The 16,649-nt window shown below is 56.5% G+C and overlaps 1 long non-coding RNA gene across 1 annotated transcript; it reads right to left on the bottom strand.

The window, feature by feature from the left end:
- Positions 1 to 1,965: 1,965 nt before the first annotated feature.
- On the bottom strand, positions 1,966 to 12,103 carry LOC135317894 (uncharacterized). Its single transcript, XR_010376492.1, has 3 exons — positions 11,818 to 12,103; positions 3,718 to 3,845; positions 1,966 to 2,425 (listed from the first exon to the last, which is right to left on the bottom strand). It is a non-coding gene; the product is annotated as an uncharacterized LOC135317894 (long non-coding RNA).
- Between the last annotated feature and the right edge of the window lie 4,546 nt (positions 12,104 to 16,649).

Raw genomic sequence — 16,649 nt, 5'->3', positions numbered from 1 at the left:
CACCACCCCACATGGCTGCGGAGCCCCAGGTAGACACGCCAGCACATGGACCTTCCCTGGGATGGTTATGCCTGAGCCGGACAAAACCCTGGCGGCGTTTCTGGGTTCCTCCTTGACAGGAGGCAGATTTTAGGCAAACCCAAGAAAAAAAATACCACTTTCCAGTGATGCCTGGCAATGGCTTCAAACAGCACCTAGGAAAAAACCCCCATGGCTCATTCAGTTAAATACCATGGACCAGATGAGTGCGGGGACATGGCAGGGAGGGAATTCAGCAATTCATCTGCAAACCAGCCCGCCTTGGACAACGCTGTCCCCAGACAGGCTGGCGTCCGTGCCAGTGCCACACAGGGTGCCCAGCGCCATCCGAGATGCTGCTGGCACCCGCCTGGCTCTCCCAGCTGCTCCCTGCCGGCAGCTCACATCTGCCAGCCTTCTGCAGATGTTTGAAGCCCCAGGGCATCTCCGTCAGCGCTGGGGTCTTCTGACCACTAGCGAAGTCAGCAGCTTGGCTAAGTCCCTATGGGCTCTACCATGAGCCTGGCACCTGCGTAGGCATCTACGTATAGATATGTACCTGCACTGAGGCACCAACATAGAGACCTCCGTGAAGACTTGGCCAACGGACAAGTGCAGCAGAAGCACAGCAGGACTCGGCAGTCGCTTGGCCAGGCAAGAAAGGGACGGGATGGCATGCAATGTCCTGGAGGAAACATCTCTTTGTTTCTCTCTGCACCCGAAGAAAGGCAATTTTTGTTTTCCATCTGGCTCAAGAAAAGAATCGTGTGGCTCCCACGCAGTGCCCAACCTCCCCGCTGAGCCCCAAAATGAGCCTCTCCTGAAGGCCACCTTGGGCGTGATGGTGGGGGTCCAGCAACAGCCACAATTCCCCACGGTGGCCAAGCAGCTCTTGACCTCTACGTCTTGAGCAGGCTTCAAAAAATAAAGAAGTGGAGCAAACCCAGAAACAAAAAAGTCACTGATTTGTGAAGAAAACCCTGAAGGAGAAACCCAATGGGATGGGGACACAGAGAGCCACCTCCCATCGTTGGAAAAGGAAACCACTCCTGGCCCTGGCCCAGATCTTCGCTCTTTCTCCATGAATTCGCACCAGAACCATTTTGGGTTTTCAACATATGATTTCCCCATGGCTCCGCGTGTCGCTGCCAGCCACGTGTGGGCCTCGGCCCCTTTCTTTGGAGAATTGTCCCAAAAATGTGGGGCCTCCGGTGACTCAGCATTGAGCCTTGGGTCGGGGTGGGATGGAAAATCCCTCCCTGGGACCTTCTGTCCGAGTGGGGAGAGGCTGGGAGGTGGTTTGGGGGCTGGGCTGGTCCCCAGCCTGTGCTGATGTTAGTGAAATCGCTGAGTTTCAGTTCAAAAATAGGAGGTTCGGGGTGGGGGGGGCTCTCGTGCAGGAGTTGCATCGTGCACAAGAAGGAGAAAATTGAAAATTCATGGTTTTTGGGAGAAATAAGAAGCTTCATCCATTGTGGTGATGTGGATGGGCCTGAGGATGGCCCAGGGGAGTGTCCTGGGCTGCTAGAGCCATGGAAGCATCTCGAGATCTCTGAGGACCTTCTTCCCTTGCCCACCACCTCTCCCACCGCCCTCCAGGCGAGCAGCTGGTGTCCCACGAGGCATCAGGGTGGGGCACGGGCTCCTCTCTTTTGAGAAGAATTCAGCTCAATTCCGTTCAAAGCAGAGGCACTCCAGGGCTCGCATGGACCGCACCGAAGCGGGACTCACTCCTGGAAAAGGCAAGAGATGGGCTCAGCTCCGCTTCCAGAGGGAAACTGAGGCCGGGAGCTGGCTGCTGGGGAGGGGAAGGAGGCATCCACCCGCTCCGCCGGCCAGCCTGCCCGCCAGCATCTTCCCAGTGAGGACAAGCAGGACAACGGGTCCTGCTCGCCTGGATCCGGATCCCACCTGGCTTCGGAAAGTCCCTCCCTCGGTGGCATCTGCACCGGCCATCCATAATGTCCGACTCTGGGCGAAGTCAAACACCCGCTTAATTAAACTCCAGGAGAGGATGGAGACGCAGCCGGCTCCGGCTCCGCTCCCCCGAGGCATCGCTCATGCCCACGATGATAGTAAGCGGCTTTAATATTGAAATATGTGCCATTTAAGAAACTGAAGCCATCCCCGTGCAAAAAATAAAACAACTTTTAGCTTGATAAAAGATACAGAGAGTAAATACATTAATAGGAGGTAATTGAAAACTCATGGGTAATCTTTAAGCGATCATGAACTTCATCCGTCGGGATGCTCGGGTGTATATACTGCTCCGGCCGACTCGCTACGGCTTTTACAAATCACAGCCCGGGTGTTTTATGGTGCTGGGTCTCGGAGTGTAACAGCGATGTCATATTTAGATTTCTAATTATATTTCGAGATGCTTCAGTGCCTTTTCCTGCACGGGGAGCTGAACAAAGCGGGGAATTGCGGAGAGGAGCAAACCAGTCATGAGCCATAAAAGAGAGAGAGGACAAGGTATCACCTAATGGAAAAGATCAAGATGTTCCCTCTCCTCTTCCCGGGCTGCCTGATATTAATATGCCGGGAGTCGGTTTGCTCCGTAAATGGACAGATGAGAAGACTGCAGTATATTTTTTTTTTGCTGCTGCTGCTGCTGCTTTGCAATTTGCTTTCCCTCCGCCGGGCAGACGCCGGCCCTGAGCAATGGCCCGTGCAGCAGAACTTGCGTTCAGCGTCCTCCTCCCCTCCCGCCTCGCTCGGCAGAACGGCTCTCCCCAATGCCCGTCCTTGGGATGCGCTCCCGTGGGTGCTGGTGCAAGCACCCAGCCGGGATCCCCGCGGGAGCTGCCCCCAGGGATGAGGGGGGACACCCATGAGTCCCCACGGGTGGGATCGGGGTGTGTTGGGGTGGGGGGACCCAGGATGGGGCAGCCCAGGAGCAGGGGGCAACCCCCAAACTCTCTACCCATGGAAACCCCCTGGGGCTTCACGCTAGAGGATGCTGCTCGCGGGTTCACGGGATGCTCTTCCTCCAGCATCCCATGGAGGAAGGCCAACAGCAGCTTCTCCACCCATCCATCCATCCATCCACCCATCCATCCATCCATCCACCCATCCATCCATCCATCCATCCGTCCGTCCGTCCCTGCCTCACTTCATCTTTCCATCACCGTCTCCCGCAGCCCGGGTGAAATTCACGACGCTAAGGGAGGTGTAAATCTCCCCCAGCCCCAGGGCTCGGCCCCCAGCCCCGTCCCCCAGCTCGGCCGGGCTGGAGCTGTGGCGGAGGAGACCCGAGCAGCCCGCTCTGCCCCAGGCAGCGCTTCCCGGCCGCCGCCGCCGCCGCCGGGCCCCGGCTCTCCGCGTCTCCCTGCCCTGGTTGGCAGAGGCTCGGCAATCCTGCGGGGAGCGGGACATAAATCTAGAGGTCAGAGCTAATACCCATTAACAAGCAACGCTGCTTGTAGGTGATTGCAAGGGATTCTTTATAAGGCTTTTGTAGATGAATGGACTGCCTGCAGCCATAAATACACTGATCCACGGCCTCCTGCCTCCGGCACCGGTGCTCTGACTATGCTCGACTTGTTTCCTTGAGGTTTCCTACCCGGCTGGAGGGATGATTACGGGTCAGAGCTCCCCCTAATGCGGGATGCTCTGCAAACCTCTTGGTTGGGGGCAAACGTGTCCCGTTCCCCCCCTCCCCGAGTGTCCCCATAAGCCTGGAGGGACCAAACGTACCGCCGAGGTGATGCTGCTGCGCCGCGGGTACCATTTCCTCGGCACCCCTTTGGGAACTGGGGGGCGGGACCATCCGGAGCGATGCTGGGTGGGGGAAATCCCACGGGAAACGGTCCAGCTCAGGAATCCTTTTGGAAAACCATATTAAAAAGCAGGGTGAGTGGAAATTGGGGTGGAGGAGGCACAGCGAGCCCTTTGCACGTTTATCCTGGCGTTTCTTGCTTGTACCAGCAAGTGACTGGGCACAAGTGCTGCATCCTTGATCCTGAACCTGAGACCATCTTTCCCTAAGGAGCTTTTTAGCCCAGCACGAGCGGCTCTGGCTGGAAATTTCACCCCCTCCCACCCCAATAAACACGTTCATAAATTTCGAGGCAGGGACGGGTGTTTGCAGGAGCCGCTGAACGTGCTGCTGAGCCCTCTTTCGGTTTGAGGACGTAATGGGGGGAAACAGGAAAGCAGAGGTGGGAAACATCACCCCGACTCCAACGGGCTCATCTTCCCCCTGGGAAATAAATGGGATAGGAGAGGAGCATCCCCGGAGGGAAAGCCCTTGCCTTGGTTTTATCCAAGGCCGTATGTGGGTCCAAACGCCGGGGATTTGCTCTCCTTGCTGTGGAGCTGCCGGCATGGCCAGCTCCGGGCAGACCCAGCTCTGGGTGCAGGGTGGCCGGCGCCACCTGGTTTTGCCTTTTGATTTGTATTCATTTTGTGAGGTTTTGTTCATTTTTAAGCCCCGCATGAGCCTGTCCCACCTTCCCTCTGCTCCAGCCAGCACCGTGCACGGAAATCTTCCATTTAGTGTATTCCTGAACCTTGGAAATAGGAAGAGAGGGATGCAAAAAAAGACCAAACCCTCTCCAATGCTCTGAGACCTGGCTCCCCACGCCGCTGCCGTGGGGAGGTGGGAGGGGACGCGAGGAGCCACCAGATCCAGACAATTCCCAGTCCCGCCAGCCGCCCTTTCCGGTGCCAAACAAATAAATAAGGCAAAGAGAGAAAGACGGAGCTGACAAAGAGCCCCGGAGGGAGCCAAACCCGCGCCGGGCGGCCCCGGGAGCACAAAGGCGATCTCGCCCTGTGCAAAATGCATCACGGCCACGCAGCCCTGGGTAAATACAGGGAATTTATGGCTCCTTCTCCCCGCCGTCGCCCTGCAACCCAACCGCCTCTTTGCATCCCCCTGAACTCTGGCAGGAGTTTAACCGCGTCTTTCCCAGGCGCTGCTGGGAGCGGGTTTGGATCGCTCCCAGCACACGGCTCCTCCGCACGCCTCCGGTAAAGAAATAAAGATAAAGAAAAGCGATAAAGAAATATGGGGAGTTGGGAAAGAGCCTGGGTTTAACCCGGGCTCGTCACAAATTGAAACCCATTAAGCGAGGCGGTCAAAATCCTTAAAAAATGGTGAATTTTGGCACTATGGTTTTGTGCTCTAGGGTGACCGAACCCAGTGGGGGTCATTCTGAGACCCCTGTGCTCTCCCCGATGCCTCCAGCCCCAAATCCTTCTTCCTGCAGTGCCATTTTATCATTTCTGTCAGCAAAATTCAAGCTTGGAAGAAAAATCAGGGAGACTTTCCGCATTAAAGCAATCCAGCTTGCGTCTGGCAGAGCGGTGGCCCAACCCAGCTGTTGCGTCGGGGCTCAACTCAACCACAAAGTCAAGGCAAGAGGCGCCCCAAGGCCACCCAATGGCAGTGTCATCATAGAATCATAGAATCATTAAGGTTGGAAAAGATTAGGATCATCGAGTCCAACCGTCAGCCCACCACGCTGTGGCCCAACCCAAGCGTTGAGTTGAGTGCCAAGTCAACGCAAAGTCAAAGTGAAAGACGCCCCAAGGCCACTCGATGGCAGTGACTCCGTCCCACCACGCCGTGAGGGACGTGCTCCTCGCTTTCAAGGGTCTGGGGCTCAGACCTCGAGGGCTCAGGAGCTTATTTGCTGCCCAAACACGATGCTCAGCCCTTAATGGTGTTGAAAGAAAGCGAGCAAAGAGGTCCCTCGTGCAAACGTCTTCCAGGTGGACTTTGCCAGTGGAGACGTCCATGGTCAATCCTCACCTTTCCTCTCTGTAGAGAGGAGAAAAAACAGGACCAAAACACTGCGGGGGGGGGTCACTGGAATCTCACCAAGCTCAGTTTTGCTGGGATGCTCTGGTTCGAGGGAAGCCAGCAGAGCAAAGCCCGCTAATACGGGTGTTACGACGAGACCGGCAACTCGTTATATTCATTAGCGACTGGGAAGAGCGAGAGGAGCAGGGACTGATGCTGCAGCGGGGAAAAATTAAGCGACGCATTAGGCGTGACTTCGGCACCGGAAGGGCTGTTGGGGGAGAGGAACAGGCGGCTGGAAGCTGTTCGGGGGGTGCGGGCAGGGGAGATGCTCCCGGCGGGGGACCCATTCGTTGAGGATGGTTGACGGGTAATGGAGCTGCACTGGGAAGGCGTCTGGCTCCAGGTCTCTGGGTCGGTGGGGGTGTTTATTTGCCCTGAACCCCTCCCAAAACGGTGCTCTCTGGGGGGAACAAAGACATCAGGGCACGTTGGTGTGATTTTTGCATCCTAAAATTAACTGGTTATGGGTGAAAATATGTATTCGCAAGAGATATTGGGGGGGGGGGTATGTTCATTCACTTTGCTCAGCCCCCCCCAAATTCTCTTGCTTTCCTCCCCAGCACTTCCCAGGCTCAGAAAGCAAAATACCCCAAGAGGTTTGAGTGGCGAAGGTGGTATTTGCTGGGGTCTGCGGTGCCCATCAAGCCCCCAGCGCCAAGCAAGGACGAGAAACGCTTCCAACACCTTCGCCACCGCAAAGCGAGGCTACAAATAAACCACTCAAACGGACGGCTCTTGTTCTAATCACCCCATAAAATGTATTTAAGCGGCCAGCCGGAGACTTTCCAGGGCTTTATTTATCTATTTATTACTGCGGCTGACCGGAGCATCCTTCTCCTAAAGAGCCCGGTGCCAAGTGCCGTGAGTTATGCAAAGGCAGGAGGGGAGCGGTCGGGGAAGCGCCGCTGTAACTCACGCCGGGAGCCCGGCCGTGGGGATTTTGGGGGGGGAAAGGGGCACCCCAGCCGTCGCGGCAGAGGGTTTGCGCCCCCACCATGACCCCATGGGCCGTTTTCAGGGCAGGAAATCAGCTCTAGTGAGGGTGCGATGCCCTCCGTGGGGCAGGGATGCTGCCGTCTGGGAGTTTGGAGGGATGCTGGAGCCTTGAATGAGGCATTTTGGGGGTATTTTTTAGTGGAAAAGGTGTTTTCAGGCACCCATTGCCGAGTTCTGTTTGAGCTGTTCCTCCCTAAAAACCTTCTTTGGAGCGTGGGTGCACAGCAGCTCCCCCGTCCCACATCCCCTCCCCGATTCTGGCATCTCCCACCCGGGCCCTTGGTTGGGGTGTGGTGAAGGGATGCTCCGACGTGGGGATGGGATGCTCCGACGTGGGGATGGGATGCTCCGACGTGGGGATGGGATGCTCCGACGTGGGGATGGGATGCTCCAACGTGGGGATGGGACGCTCCGACGTGGGGATGGGATGCTCCGACGTGGGGATGGGATGCTCCGACGTGGCAATGGGATGCTCCGACATGGGGATGGGATGCTCCGATGTGGGGATGGGACGCTCCGACGTGGGGATGGGATGCTCCGATGTGGCGATGGGACGCTCCGACGTGGGGATGGGACGCTCCGATGTGGCAATGGGATGCTCCGACATGGGGATGGGATGCTCCGACGTGGGGATGGGATGCTCCGATGTGGGGATGGGACGCTCCGACATGGGGATGGGATGCTCCGACGTGGGGATGGGACGCTCCGATGTGGGGATGGGATGCTCCGACGTGGCAATGGGATGCTCCGACATGGGGATGGGATGCTCCAACGTGGGGATGGGATGCTCCGACGTGGGGATGGGACGCTCCGACGTGGGGATGGGACGCTCCGATGTGGCAATGGGATGCTCCGATGTGGGGATGGGACGCTCCGATGTGGGGATGGGATGCTCCGATGTGGGGATGGGATGCTCCGACGTGGGGATGGGATGCTCCAACGTGGGGATGGGACGCTCCGATGTGGGGATGGGATGCTCCGATGTGGGGATGGGGAGCTCTGACACAGCGATGGGATGCTCCGACGCAGCAATGGGAAGCTCTCACACAGCAATGGGATGCTCCAACGTGGGGATGGGACGCTCCGACGTGGGGATGGGATGCTCCGACGTGGCGATGGGACGCTCCGATGTGGGGATGGGACGCTCCGACGTGGGGATGGGACGCTCCGACGTGGGGATGGGATGCTCCGACGTGGGGATGGGATGCTCCGACGTGGGGATGGGACGCTCCGATGTGGGGATGGGACGCTCCGATGTGGGGATGGGATGCTCCGACGTGGGGATGGGACGCTCCGACGTGGGGATGGGACGCTCCGACGTGGGGATGGGATGCTCCAACGTGGGGATGGGATGCTCCGACGTGGGGATGGGATGCTCCAACGTGGGGATGGGATGCTCCGACGTGGGGATGGGATGCTCTGACACAGCGATGGGATGCTCCGATGCAGCAATGGGAAGCTCTCACATGGCAATGGGATGCTCCGACGCATCAATGGGAAGCTCTCACATGGCAATGGGAAGCTCCGACAAGCCGGAGGGATGCTCCGACCTGTCCTCCAGCAGCCAAACCCCTGCCCTTGCCACACACCCGCCTCTTTCCGCCTCTGATCTCAGCCCCTGCAGCCTCTGCAATCATCTCCTCCCCGCTCCCTCGCCTTTGAGCGCCTGCCAAGGGGTGATTTCCTTCGGGGGGCCACGGCCCAGCCTGGGCCAGGTGCTGCGGCGCTGGGAGCACACAGGGAGAGGCAAAACCCCATCCCCTTCCCACCTTTGCAGCCCCTGCGCCAGCAGAGCCTACCGCGGAGCATTGCTGGTGGTTAGGGCTGCCCCAGATTGCGACTGGGGGGGATGCAACTGCAATCTGGGGGTGCATTTGCAATCTGGAGATGCAGTTTGGGGGTTGCAACTGCAGTTTGGGAGATGGATTTGCAAGCAGGGGGTGCATTTGCAATCTGGGGGATGCAACTGCAATTAGGGGGGTGCAATTTGGGGGATGCAGTTGCAATTTGGGGGATGCAACTGCAGTTTGGGGGACGAATTTGCAATCTGGGGATGCAATTTGGGGAATGCAACTGCAGTTTGGGGGGGTGCATTTGCAATCTGGAGGATGCAACTGCAACCTGGGGGATGCAACTGCGATTAGGGGGACGCAACTGCAATCTGGGGGTGCAATGTGGGGGATGCAGTTGCAATTTGGGGGATGTGAGCGTTGGAAATGCAATTGCATTTCACGGTGCAGCTGCATTTTGTTGTTGCACTTGCAGTTGGGGGGGGGCAGCTGCAACCTGGGGGGGCACAGCTGCAAGCTGGGGGGTGTGTGATTGCACTTTGAAGACGCAGTTGCGTTTTGGGGGTGCAGCGGGAAGCTTGGTGGCAGCACAGAGGCAGCCCCCCCACCCCAGCACCCTTGGGTGGTCCCCAGAGGTGGGAGCAGCTGCAGAGCCCCCCTGGCACCCGTGTGTCCCCACACGCAGCACCCACCTCGCCCCCCCCCCGGGGAGGGCAGCATGTAGTTCCTGGTGGAGGCAGGGCACTGGGCTGAACTGGGTGGACTGGGAGCGTTGTCTCTTGGGGAAACTGGTTATTTTGGGCTCTTTTGGGCCCTTTTCCCTCCCCAGCCCTGCCCATGGGCTCATCCCCAAAATACAAGCCAAAAACCCCATCACATCCCGCTCCCCCCAGTTCCCACCCCCCATCCTCCTGCCTTCACCCTTCCCATCCCCCCCCGAAAAGTGGGACCAGCACCACATCCCCCCCCCAAGACTTTTTTTCCCGTCAGAAAAGGGATGCTCAGGCTCAGAGTGAAATCACCGTCCCCCCACCAACACCCCTTAAGAAATATCAACCCCAGCAGCCACTGTGATGTAAAAAAAACCCCTTTTTCCCACCTTTTTCCCTTTTTTCTCCCTTTATTCCCACCTTTTCCCCCTTCCCCCCCTTCCCCCCCCTTTCCCCCCAACTTTTTACCTTCCCCCTCCTTTTTCCCTTTTCTCCCCCTTTTCACTTTTTCCCCCACCTTTTTCCCTTTCCCCACACTTTTTCCCTTTTTCCCCCTTTTCTCCCCCTTTTCCCCCTTCCCCCCCTTTTCCCCTTTTCCCCCTTCCCCCCCTTCCCCCCCTTTTTCCCTCTTCCCCCTTTTCCCCCACTTTTTTCCTTTTTCCCCCACCTTTTTCCCTTCCCCCCCCTTTTTCCCTTCTTTCCCCCTTCCCCCCCCTTTTTCCCTTTTCCCCCACCTTTTTCCCTTTTTTCCCCCTTTCCCCCCTTTCCCCCTTCCCACCCTTTTTCCCTTTTCCCCCTTTCCCCCCCCTTTTTCCCTTTTCCCCCACCTTTTTCCCTTCTTTCCCCCCTTCCCCCCCTTTTCCCCCTTCCCCCCACTTTTTCCCTTTTCCCCCTTTTCCCCCACTTTTTTTCCTTTTTCCCCCACCTTTTTCCCTTCCCCCCCCACTTTTTCCCTTCTTTCCCCCCTTTCCCCCCTTTTCTCCCACCTTTTTCCCTTTTCTCCCCCGCTGGCTCAGCCCCATCCGCACCCGGAGCCGATCCGTGCGGATGCAGGTGACGGAGCCCTGTAAATATTAATCAAATCGGGTTTTTTTTTTTAATTTTTTTGCTGCTCTGTTTAGCTCCGCGGGATGCGAACAGATGGGAGACGGGAGGGCTTTTTACCCAGCCGAGGAGCCGGGTAACGCAAACCTAATGAATTCCAGCGGCGGAGCGGTTTTCCATAAAATCAATAGCGGGATACGAGGGTGTAAATATTTTATTAGGGGCTGGAGCGGACACGGTGAGGCTTATCGGGGTGGGGGGAATCGCGTGGGGTGGGAGCAGAGGCCTGGACTCTCGGGGGGGTGGGTGGGGGGTGGCGTATTTTTCTGGGAAAGCTGGAAAAAAAAAAGGAGGGGAGGAAAGAAAAAGGAGGGGAAAAATAGAAGGGGAAACGCAGGATCCGCCGCCCCAGCGTCGGGAATTCCCATGAGCGGTTTTGGGGGTCCCACGGCCAGCACCCCCCACCCCCCCCCCGCACCCCCCACCCCCCGGCATCGCAAGCGCGGCCGGAGCGAAGGCGCTATCGGCTCATTTAATATTAACAAATTGAAATGAATTATTTTAATGCCAATTAACTTGTAGCTGTCCCTTATTAATAGTAATTTAGATTAATATTTCTTGGAAGCGGGAACGCTGGGCTCGGGGCTACGTGATTCGAATGCCAGAGCGTGACGGAGCCCTTATTTATTTTTTAACTGAATTCTCCCTTTTTCAACCCAAAATTGGGATGGGTGGTTTTTTCCCAGGCGAGGGAAAAGGGGGGGGTCCCGTTTGGGACATTTGCTGAACGTCCCATAAAAATCAGATTTCTCGTCTTGGCCCAGGCATCCCATCGCAGGACCCTCATGTGCTGGGGGGAAGAGCCCCCCCACCCAATACCCCCCAAGTGGGACCCCCCCCCGCACCCCAATCTGGCAGCTCAGGGAGGGGGGGAATGGGGGAGAGGGGGAGTACCCCAAAAAGAGACTTTTTCAGGCTGTTTTCTAGAGAAAGCTGGGGGGGGGGGAGTTGGGGGGGGGCAAAGTTTGCTGCTGCCCCTTCCCTGCGGGGGGGTGGGGGTTGGGGGAAGGAAGGGGGAAAGAGGGAGGGAACGGGGGGAAGAAAAGAGAGGAGGAAAAGAAATGAGAGGAAGGAAGGGAGGGGGAAAGAGAGGAAGGAAAAGGGAAAGGAAAAGGAAAAAAGGGAAAGAAAACGGAAGCAAAAGGGAAAGCAAAAGTATAAAAACGGAAGAAAAGGAGAAAAAGGAAGAAAAATGAAAAAAGGAAGGAAAAGTAAAGAAAAAGGGAGAACAAAGGAAATAGAAAGAAAAAAGAAAAAAGAAAAGATGTGAAAGAAAAAAGGTAAAAAGAAGAAAGAAAAAAGGAAGAAAAAGGGAAAGAAAAGAAGAAAAAGAACACGGAAAAAAGAAGGAAAGAAAAGGGGCCGGGGGGCGGCGCCCCCTTACCTGCCGCTCCGGGCGCAGCTCCCCGACGGGGCGGACGGGCCGGGGGGGTCCCGGAGGGACTCAGGGGTCCCAGGGGAGCTCCGGGGGTCCCGTCCCGGGGGTCCGGGGGTCCGGGGGTCCGGGGGTGTCCCGTCCCGGGGGTCCCGCCCGGGGGCCGGTCTCGGGGGGCCGGGCCGGGCGGCGCAGCAGCCCCGTCTCCCTCCGCCCGCCCCGAAGCCGCCGCCGCCGCCCCCGGCCCGTCCCGTCGAGGCAGCCCCGGCCCGCGCCGCCCCCGGCGCCGCCCCCAGCCCTGCCCCGGGGGGGCAGAGTTTGCTTCTTCTGCCTCTTTTTTCTTTCCCCGCCCCCCCCCTCCACCCCACCCCCCTCAATCCTGCCCCAAATCTCCCCCCGGGACCCCCCAGTGGGACCCTCCGTGGGACCCCCCCCACGGCCACTCTCCCAAAAAGCACCCCGGGACCCCCCCCCGACCCCCCCCCGGGCCCTCCCTCCCACGGACACCCCCGGGACCTTTACCCCAGCAGCCCCCCATGGTCCCCCCTGGAGGCCCCCATGGCCCCCCCCGGAGCCCCCCGGGACCCCCTACGGAGCCCCCTGGGGCTGATCCCCGCCTCGGGGCTGGGTGAAGCCCCCCCAGGATGGGGCTGAGCTCCCCCCCCCAGGCAGCACCTCTGACCCCTGCAGCACCTAGAGACACATGGAGAGGGACAGGCAGCAGGGTGCCAGCGCTGCCGGCACCTATAGGGCCCTGCTGCTCCTATAGGCACCGAGCAGCACCTATGGGGTGCGTATATAGAAGCACCTACAGTCCCCTCCCCACAGACGTATACGGTCCTGTGCTTATAATGACACGTGTAGGGCAGAGTCTATGGGGCACATATAGGCATATATACAGTCCTGTTCCTATGGTGATGCGTGCAGGGCTGGGCCCGCGGGGGGCCCGTGGGGGGGCCCGTGGGGGGCCCGTGGGGGGCCCGTATGTATCTATGCGTCCATGTAGCTGGGGGCGCGGAGGGCTGCGCAAGGGCCTGGGGCGCAGACCCCGATACGGCCCCGCGATGCGCAGGGGTCGGTACAAGGCGGGTGCTTCAGGTCTCTGCAGCCTCCCCCCCCGCTGCCCTACACACGCACCTAGGGGGCTGCCCCTGCGGCCGTGGCCCCCTACGCATCTGCAGGTGTTAAAATACTTACATCGCTAAGGACCGGGGAGAAAAAAAAAAGAACATTTTTAACTCCAAAAAAGAGTTCTCGTTGCAGGGCTGGGGATGAGGCGAGAAAACGGGAAATCCCATGACTCCAGGAGCTGGCGCTTGATGCTGAGGGATGCAGGCGGGGATGGGTTAGGTATAATAATGTTAATTTAGAAATAGAAATAATATGAATATGAATATGAATATGAATATGAATATAAATATAAATAGAAACAGAAAAATAAAAATAAAAATAAAAATAAATAGAAATAGAAATAGAAATAGAAATAGAATTAGAAATAGAAATAGAAACAGAAATATAAATATAAATATAAATATAAATATAAATATAAATATAAATATAAATATAAATATAAATATAAATATAAATATAAATATAAATATAAGAAATAGAAATAGAAATAGAAATAGAAATAGAAATAGAAATAGAAATAGAAATAGAAATAGAAATAGAAATAGAAATAGAAATAGAAATAGAAATAGAAATAGAAATAGAAATAGAATAGAATAGAAATAGAAATAGAAACAGAAATAGAAACGGAAATAGAAGAATAAGAAGAACAAGAATAAAAGAATAACAAAATGAAAATGCAAATAAAAATAAAAAATAAAAATAAAAATTAAAAATAAATTAAGAGCAACAATAACCTGATACTAAGAGAACATATAACACTATTTACAGGGGTTAAGGGGCTGCGCACGGAGTTTGAGGCCTTTCTGGGACTAGGCTCTTCCCAGGGCTGGGGGCGGCCCAAGAGCAGGCCCTGGGCCCCCGCGCTGGGTGCGCCCCCCCGCGCGGGCGGGGCTGGGGCGCGGCGGGCGCCGGAGGGCCCTGCCAGCCCCCGCCCGCCCGGGGGGGTCTGTGAAAATCCCGCGACTCCGGGAGCCGGCGCTCGACGCTGGGGGACGCAGGAAGGGGCGCCGGCACCGCGCCGCCGCGCCCGATCCGTCGGGCTCCCGCCCCGGCGCGATGCGGGGTGGTGACTGCAGAAATAAAAAGTAATAAAATTATTCTTATAAAATTCAAGGTATTTTCTATAAAATCCATGGTGCGTCTTTCACCCCCCTGCCCTTTTCACCCGCGGCTGGCCCGGGGCCAGGCGTGACCCGGTCATTGACTAACCCCGAGTCAATAACTCTGCCGGCATTAGCATAAAGCATGAATCTGGTGGCAGGTGATTAATGAGGGCGCGGAGGGAGAGACCTGCCAAGCGGCGCGGTCCTGGAATGACGATTTATCACTGGGGCTGGGAAATCATAGGAATCCGGATGACTTAATTATTCAGATATAGGGGGGAAAAAAAAAATATATATATATATATATATTCGGGTATAGAAAAGTGTTCAGGTGGAGAAAAGTGTTCGGCTGGGAAAAAGTGTTCGGCTCTTAAAAAAAAATTTAGGTAAGAGCATTGAGCCTGAAAAAATACTCAGCGAAATATTTAGCTGGAAAAAAAATCCAGATCTAAAAATATTAAAACATTAAGACGGAAAAATATTCAGATCGAAGGAATTCAGCTAGAAAAATATTCAGATCTAAAAATATTAAGAGAAAAGGTATTAAGGTATAAAAGTATTAAGATATTTTAAAAATCAGATATCAAATATATTCAGATACAAAAAATGATATTAAAAATATTTGGATTAAAAAATAGTCACATAGAGGAACTCGGGTAGAAAAAATATGCAGATATAAAATATTCGGATCTAAAAAATTCAGGCCTAAAAAATATTCAGCTATTTTAAAATTCAGATATAAAAATATGCGGATATCAAAAATGCAGATATTAAAAATTCAGATGAAAATAAGATATAAAAATATGCAGATACAAAATATTTCTATATTAAAATACTCAGATAGAAAAATATTCAGATATTCAAAAATCGGAGATAAAAATTTGTTCAGAGATGAAAAAAAATGGGGGGGGGGGGGGGGGGCGGGAAAAGGAGCCTAAACGGCAGGCGGAGGGAGCCGGGGGGTCCCGGGGGGGCTCTGCTCCCGCTCGGCCCCCTTCCCGGGGATGTGCCCCCGCGTGCGGAGGCGGCTGAGGCTGAAGATGAGGCTGAAGATGAGGATGAGGATGGTCAGAGCCTTCGCGCCCGGGCTCCTCCCGCCGCCTCGTTTCTCTTTGTCTGGGGCCTCGCTCCCTCCGTCCCTCTTTGTTTCTCCATCGCCGGCTCTTTGTCTCCCGCCAGCTGCCTCCTTCCTCCTCCTTCCTCCTCCTCCTCCTCCTCCTCCTCCTCCTCCTCCTCCTCCTCCTCCTCCTCTCCCCCCCCCCTGCGGGATGGGGCCGGGGGGGGCAGGATCCGGCCCCCGGGCTGGGTACCAGGGTGGTGGCACCCCCCGTTTCCCCCCTCCCCAAACGGGGCCAAACCCCGACACCCCCCCAGTAAAAATGGGCCCGATCCCCCCAGCTGATTTTTGGGTTGGTTTTCCCTTTTTTTTTGGCACTTTCTAACCTTGGGGGACCAAAGAAGCGTCTCACCCCGGGGGGTCCCCAGTTGGGTGCTGGGTTGGGGTGGGGGGGGAACCCAGCCGTGAAGACCCACCCCAGGTTGTACCACCCGGCTGCCCATCGCTCCCAGTGCTCCCAGTAACCCCGGGCCTGCCCCCGCCAGGGACGGATCCTGCTGGGGGTGGGGCGGGGGTTGCAGTGGGGCGCAGAGCAGGGATCCCACCCCACGTACGGAGCCGCGTGTGGCCGAGCCCAGGGCAGGGTTTTTCCCCACTTTAACTTCTTTTCTTGCACGGAAAAAAAATAAAAGAAGACACGGAAATGGGGCAAAAAAAGGGGGAATTTCACACCAAAACTCCCTCCCTGGGTCTCCTTTCGAACGGCGGGGAGATTTACGGGCTCACCGCCGCCTTTTTTCCTCCGGCCCAGGAAGAAACACAAACACCTGCACCTGATTATTTCTCTTTTAAACAGAAAAACAGGTGCCGACGGCCCCCCACCGCCCCCCGCCCCCCCCCCCAAAATATAAATCCCGGCGGGAGGATCCGAGCGTCTCCCGGGGCGGCAGCGGACGGAGCCGCCGCGGTTCCGCCGGCGGGGTGTAAACCCGGGGGTGGCGGATACGGGGGTTTGTCCCCGCATCGCTTCTGCATCCCCGCGAGGGAGATTTGGGGAGAAAAGCGGGGTTCTGGGGTGTTCTCGGCTGCGGGCAGGTGGGATGAGGCCCCTTTTCTGGGCTGTTTGGGGTTGGTGGGTGTGAATCCTCCGCAGTGAGCTCAGGTTTGGGGAGGGGGGGGTTTGCTTCTCCCCGAAGCCCCGCGGCCAGGTCCCAGTGATGGGGTTGGGGGGGTGGCCGGGGTACCCCGGGTTTGGGGCACCGAACCCCATCCCTGTCCCAGCTTGGATGGAGCCACGGGCAGGCGGAGCATCCACCTCCTGCACCCAACCCCCTTCCCCAGCCCCAAATTCCCTTCCCAACCCCCACATCCCCTTCCCCAAACCTAAACCTCTTGCTCCAGGCCCAGATTCCCTCCTCCAGCCCCAAATTCCCTTCCTTAACCCCAAATTCCCTCCTCCAGCCCCAAATTCCCTTCCTTAACCCCAAATTCCCTCCTCCAGCCCCAAATTCCCCCCCCCCGTGCCACACCCCCTCCCAGGCAGGACCCAT

The sequence above is a fragment of the Phalacrocorax carbo genome, chromosome 27, assembly GCF_963921805.1.
Source record: "Phalacrocorax carbo chromosome 27, bPhaCar2.1, whole genome shotgun sequence".
Lineage (NCBI taxonomy): Eukaryota > Metazoa > Chordata > Aves > Suliformes > Phalacrocoracidae > Phalacrocorax > Phalacrocorax carbo.
This window is presented reverse-complemented; position numbering and strand designations above follow the sequence as displayed.